Source organism: Lepisosteus oculatus, chromosome 2 (assembly GCF_040954835.1).
Source record: "Lepisosteus oculatus isolate fLepOcu1 chromosome 2, fLepOcu1.hap2, whole genome shotgun sequence".
NCBI classification, from domain to species: domain Eukaryota; kingdom Metazoa; phylum Chordata; class Actinopteri; order Semionotiformes; family Lepisosteidae; genus Lepisosteus; species Lepisosteus oculatus.
The window spans coordinates 70,357,548-70,364,622 of NC_090697.1; the positions used below are offsets into that span (position 1 = coordinate 70,357,548).

General features: G+C 40.1%; 1 long non-coding RNA gene across 1 annotated transcript; it reads left to right on the forward strand.

Annotated features, from left to right (window-relative positions):
* Positions 1-5,513: 5,513 nt before the first annotated feature.
* LOC107078693 (uncharacterized) lies at positions 5,514-7,075 on the forward strand. Its single transcript, XR_001479659.2, has 2 exons — positions 5,514-5,655; positions 6,597-7,075. It is a non-coding gene; the product is annotated as an uncharacterized lncRNA (long non-coding RNA).

Here is a 7,075-nt window from a genome sequence, read left to right on the forward strand (position 1 = left end):
TGGACATGCAGGCCCCAGCCACAACGCTAATCCATCATTACCTTTGTTAGGCACTGTGCATTATGTGTCAGAGTAATTTTTTCACTGTGAATGGAAGGGTTTGGCTGGGAAAGGCTCCCTTTCAGGAGCTGGTGATTACAGATTGGATTATAGAGTGGATTCAGCACCCCTGGTCCTGGAGAACCCCAGTTCATCAGGATCTACAGGTCAGTGATTTTCAACCATAGTCATGGAGTGCTGTGTCTTTTCATTCTCATGGGGATCTTTATCTATTAGGCCATCTGATCTCTAGTAGATTTAAGAGATGTTAAGAGTGTTTTTAGAAACTCATTTTAAGTGGGGTTAGTGTGACCTGGATAAATGTGATATTTTCCATTGTTGGAAAGGCGCTTATTTCTGTGAGAATTGCTGTAATCCAGAGCTCACACCTTAAGCATATGGAATAAGGCAGACCTTATTCTGCCATATTCCTGAACAGAACAGCAGATCATTCATGGGCCATGGACAAACTGACAAGTTTGAGTCACCAAACAAATCTAACCAGTGTGCCTTTGAGGGGCAGGAGAAAACCAGAGCACCTGGTTAAATGTCAGGGGAACAGAGAGAGACAGTGCAAATCCCAACGCATGGACACCTGAGGCTGGGACTGGGAAATTATAGCAGCAGTGCTAACCATCTGGTCCTTAAAAATGAGCCAGAGGAAGATGAGACACACTTCATTACCAGATGCTGTTTGCTCTCTAAAAGGGTGTTGAGAAACATTTCCTAGTGGGAAAGGGCAGGGAAGGTTTGCTGATCTTTTTTTAACTGCTGATCTGGTCTGCAGATTGTTTTGGTCAGGCCGTGTTCAGAGGAATTGGAAGAGTAAAGCACTTTGGGAGCTGCCAGGCACAGTCTCTGGGCATTACTAATCCCTGACTCAGACTAAGCCGGCTGCTTTCACTTGAGTCAATTACAAGGAAGGGCACAGTGTGATACAAACAAATTTTAACCTTTGGTTTAAAGACATTAAGGCTCATATTCACAGAACATTTATAGCCTCTTAATGAGTTTACAGGTTTTATAATACTTAGAGATTTTATTTCATTGCTTTTTCTTACTACCAGTAAATAGTTTCAGCAATTTATTTTGACATTAGCAATTTGGAGAGGTCTTTTTTTTAAATACTGTAACGTAAAGGAGTCAGAAATTGCTACATAAATGAGGCCGTATGTTGGCTAATTCAAAAATCAGAAATAGGAACAGTGATAATAAAAAAGTGCTTTCCGTAGCAGTGAAAAATGGCTGAAACAGGATGCTATTTTGCTTTTTTGTCCTGTGAGCTGGCAGAAACTGGTGCATTGGGTGAGATTAGAATCCGAATGGGCAGGTGTTTGCGCTGACGGGAGGGAGTGGTGCTCAGATACGCACGGCAGTTTATTGCAGGGCTGTATCGTTTCAAAGCTGACTCGCCACAAAAAAACTATTTCTTGTACATTGCTGATAATGTCTAGGGCTTTGTCAACAGAAAAGAAACATATGAAAGGATAGTTATAGAGTTATACACATAGCATACACATAAACCAAGATATGCTTTCTCTCTTTGCTGATAGTCTGGTCCACTTCACAAAAAGCCCCTTATTTATCCATCCATCCATTTTCTAACTTTATTATGCAATACAGGGTCACGGGCGAGCCAGAGCCTATCCCAACAAGCAACAAGCACGAGGCAGGATACACCCTGGACAGTGCACCAGTCCATTGCAGGGCACAAACTTTCACCAGGGCGAGTAATGTCAGATGATAAGTTAATGTTAAATGATAGTTAGATTCCAGATTGTATGAAAGTAATGAAGCAGAGGGGATTACCAGGGCAGCTGGTGAGTTTCAGTTCCATTGCCTGCATTCACCCTTCAGCCTGTGACCACTGACCAACAGCTTGTCTAGTTCTCTTTAACACTTTAGGTATTGACCAAATAAATCTCAAGGCCTGAGTGATGAGCAGCTGATTTTCTACAGCCTAAGGTTTCTATTTTGTCAAGTTAAACGGCTCTATGAAAATGGATTTAACAATATTTCCATAATGATGTGCACACCAAGAGTGAAGGTGTGTGCAGTATTTGTGTCCTTTTGTGGACTACCTCCAAACTAAGCAGGCTTTTGGTTCATATGCTTTAGAGTAAAGATGGTGAATTATAGCTGATAAGTGGAAGAGTGCAGATATTATAACACTGGGGTCTCTCACTATTCCTCTCTTGATAATGACCACACTGTGATCTGTGTCTCTTTCCTTTCACAGACATTCAAAGACAAGTGAGCTGGAAAGGCATCATAAGCCAAAATCATTAGACTGCACTCATTTCTTTTTAAGATCACCATTCATTTACAGAGTGCTGCCCTTCACTCCTCCCCTGTAATCCAACCATCACATTTCCAAAAAATTATCCCCATTCCCTCCTCTTTTCTCATTTGCATGTCTCCCCCCCACCTCCTCCTCTCTTCACACTCTCTCCTGTCCACACCTGAAGCAGAAACGTAGTGTTTTACTCTTTCGACTCGATATCCTCCTCTGGTTCCTTTGCGGATCACATGTGAACAGTGACAGAGGTCCCCTCTCTGACTTTTGTGTTCTTTGTATACCCACCAAAAAATGGTTCATGAACAATGTAGGTCATATATAGTGGCACTACATTGGCTTTTTCAGAAGAAGTGTTATTTTGCTGTACCAGCATCAATGGAGTACATTTCTTGCACATCTTGCACATCGATTTTGGAAGCGTTCCCTGTATAGATATATCTCAACAAGGAAATGAACCTCAGCAGACTCTGTACCTCTCAAGGCCACACAGGAGAGAGGGAGTGTAGATCATTAATGTTAATGAATGCTGTGTGCCCTTTATTACTAATGTCGTACAGCTCAATCATATTAATTGTATCTGCTTATGAATTCTAAGAAAAGAGGTTGACAAAAAAATAGAAAAGCCTGTTTTGAGCTTTTCTTTCAACACTCCTTTTTAGTTTACTGTCACGGAAGGGAAGACATTAATGTCCATTTTTAAAAAAAATCCACGTGTGTCAATTTTAAAATCTATTCTGAAGTCTTTTAACAATGATTGTAGTAATTATTAAAAATGTAGAATTCCTAACTTCTGAACACTGAATACTGAATACTTTAATGTCAATTTTAGCTGCTTTGTGAAATCCCACCCCAATCAGTGGGTCTGCGCAGTACTCTTTTTCCTTTAGAATGAGTGAAGCTCATCAAATATAGCTCCTCAGGTATTAATGAGTTGAAAGTACAAAGATAGTTAATATTTTTTTAAAACAAAATAAAACTCCAGTTTACATAAACAGAAGTGCTTCACATTATTTTAAATTAGAGTTACATAAAAAAGAATACAGAATATCAATCTTTGGATTGCCACAATGATTTTATTTTAAATCTCTCTGTTTTCTCTAAATGTTTGTCTTTTTCTTCACAGGAAATGTCTGATCTAAATCGCAGCTACTGTAGTCTTCTGTGTCTTCCAAAGCTTTGTAAGGAGGCATTTGGTATTAAAAGGACAATGGGTCATATGATAATGGGTCAATGGTTAATTTGATACAATAAAACATAAGATTTTCTCATTTGGACAAAATTAAAAAAAAGCATTTAGTACAACAATGCAAAGATCATACGTGAATAAATCTGTAATTGTTTTTATTAAAGGTTCAGACCTCTTGTTTTGAGAGAAGGCAGGATGAAATCCTCTCCAATTTACATTCTAACAAGCTGTTTTTAACATGTTTTTGAATTACTTGGAATTGTTCATGAATGCATCGCCCAGGTAAATCATGGACTACCTGTATTTCTTGTTCAAAAACACAAAGGATTCTTTTGTTAATACATGTCTTTTAAAAAAACAATTTCATTTTCAGCATTTGAGCAGTTAATGTAAAACCCTGGATAAAGAAAGAAAAAAGTATTAGAAAGTGGGTACATGTACAAATTTTCTAGAAGAAGGTAAAATATCAAAAGCGAAGAACATTCTGAAAACAGCCTTGAATAGTAATCAAAATAAATACATTTTAAGACATTTACAGAGGAGGATCCACATTTAATCATTGTGAGCCGAGGCACCTGGGTAAAGTATTGATTTTGTGCTCTTGTTGTGACAGTCTGACTGAGGGAAGTAAGAAAGCTTAAAATATTTACTATCCTTTTCTAATACTATAGATAACCACAGACTATCAGCTAAATGATACATTTGTACATGATAAGAGCTCTTCAACACCCCATGCAGAAATGGAGTAAAGGTGTTTCGTGGGAACACAAATGCTGCAAAGTTGTTCTTGTCTAATCAGAAATCTGCTAGTCCTCATGGTGGTTATCAAGGTGAATACTGTAGGTTTCAAGGGCAAAATCAATCGATTGCCAAATCTTCCTGCTTGCAAGCTTGTACAACTGTTTGTTGGCTGTATGTTGCTAGTCTGGCACTGACCCAGATGAGATTTCCTATCTTTTGTTCTGACCCTGAGATTGATATTCGACTTCAATGGCAGAGCACAAGCAGCTTTTGTGATCTGTATAAGAGAGCCCAAGTGAAAACTCGGATGCGTTTAAACGTATCGGGACTTAACAAATCGACTGTTTTAGTTTCGTAGCCTGCAAGTGAGAGGACTGAATTTGATCAGTCTCATTTTTTTTTTGTTTTCTTGATTTTCAACACAGCACTGACCTGGAGAATGCCGCGTCTGCAAGACAGACTGAGGAATCTTCTTGCTAGGTTCAGGAGAAGGCAAGCCGGCAGGCATGGTGCTCTGGGCTGACTGGCAGTATAGAGGAGAAGCTACTCAGCCAGGCAGGTCAGCGAGATTGCTGATGACGCCATCCACTGCCATGTAGTAACTGGAGTTCCATGCACAGAGATGAAATCTCAAAGGCAGGGTGTCGGACTGTGGACAGGACAGAGCTTAAGTATCCAGTGCTGATGAGGCAATTACTCGTTGAGAGGGGGACAGGTGGCACAAACAGCCACTCTGATCGCGTTCTCACGTCACCGGGGGCTGTATGACACCACATGTGAACACGGCTTTGTGCCGTGGACACCGCGGGCACTGAGCTCTGGCTTGCCCAGGCGTAACAATCCATTGATGATTCAAGGGCCTTTCCAAAGTGTTTCGCCAATGAACCCAATAGTAATGTTATCAGGCGGTTCTAAACATTTGCGACTTGTTTAGTTGTCATGTTATTTCAAACCATTGATATCGTGTTCTGAATTGATCAAACCAGTGAAATCATCATTATTTGCCTCTAGAAAAGCTGTGTCCACATACGGATACAAGACCAACAGCTCTTTACAAGGCGCAGGACATCACATTATTGATGCCAGGGACTGACTGCGTACATGATTTAGTTCCCAATTTGTATGTAATTATCTGTAATAGTGTGTGTGAGTGAGCAAGCCACATAGGGTGAATTATGTGCAAAGTACAAGGTCCTGACAGTTAACACCCTTCAATGAACATTTCCTAGTTGCATTTCAGAGGAAAGCTACACTAGGATGGCTGTGACTACCCTTTCACCCACAGCGCTGGGGCCCAGGGTTCAATTCTGCAGCAGAAGGCCTTTAGAGCGACTCCGCTCTAAATACAAAGTTTATTTTCACATCTTGACCTTGCAGAGTTTCTGATAAGGTTAGTGTTTCTTTTCTAACCTATCCATCTACAGCACTGTTTGTTTAGGCTGCTTTCTACATTTCACCATTGTCAGTGCCTTGTTGACTTTATGGGATGCAGGGAATAAAAGTTGTGCTGAACTGACAGCGTGGATCTTCAGTGTCCAGAAGGGAGAATTCAGGGCCACCTGTGCAGCTCTGCTCAAAAAGTTCATTATCTTTCTAGCGGGAGCATAATGAATTCCGGTCCTTTTGGAGCCACAATCAAGCAGATTCTGTTGCATCGCTCATCCATATCTTAACTTGCCTTATATATAAATTGAACAATTTGTTGAGGAGTCTCAAAAGGCCAGCAGTTCTTCAAAACTTGTAGAACCCAGGTTATTTTTTTCAAAAGATTTTGAATAAAAAACATGCTTAATTCTTCAGAATGACATTGGTGATTTAACTAGGAATGCCTGCGATGGACTGGTGACCCATCCGGGGTGTATGGTGCCTTGTACCTGTTGCTTGCTGGGATAGGCTCCGGCTTCCCTGCAACCATGTATTGGATAAAGCAGTTAGAAACTGGATGCATGAACTGAAACTTGGGCAAAACAAAGACTCATTGTAGTTATACCTGGTATTCCCCTGTGGAAGCACTGGTTCTTTTTTCTGGACTGCATATTTACAGAAGATGTGTCTGTATTCAAGAAAGCAAATAGGATTCCTGTTGTACAACAATTTAATCCATTTTAACCACCCAGGGTAAGAAAGCTGAGGGACTGTTGCACAAGTGTATCAATTAATATATTTAGTATTATTTCATGCTAAGTGGAGTTTATTTTACTGTCAATTATTTAATCATTTTAATATATGCGGTATCTGGTAATGTTTTTCACAGTTTTTATGAGTCTCCAGCTTGTAAAACCTGATTAGTAATAATAACAAAAAATAATAATAATTTTTCTTTATCACTAGGAGCAGTGAAGATACTCTCAACATGGGCCAAACACAATCTTTTGTTAAAGGAGTCTTCCAACAGGTCTGCCGAGATCCAAACAGGATTTACTGCTGAACAAAGCCCTTCACCATTCTCTCAGACTCCACTTCAGATGTTTCCTGAGCCACAGGAGACAGCAATTTCACCTCTCAACAGTCAGCACTACCCCTGAAGTCCTCCAAGCACACAGATCATTTTCATACAGACGATGAGTTACAACCGCTTTCCTGATGTGGCCAAGCTGGTGTAGTAATCCTCATCAGCTCTCGTATTAATTAGTCCCATCGGGGCTAATTAATATGGCAACTGGGTGTTGATTATGTATTTTCACCAACCACAGTGGTATTAAGTTACGACTGTGAGATCTGCCAACAAAATGTTAGTCTGCTATTGGCAACATGCTTGAAGGAGTCCTTGTGTTGAATGAATCATTAAAGTAAGAGACATGCATTACATA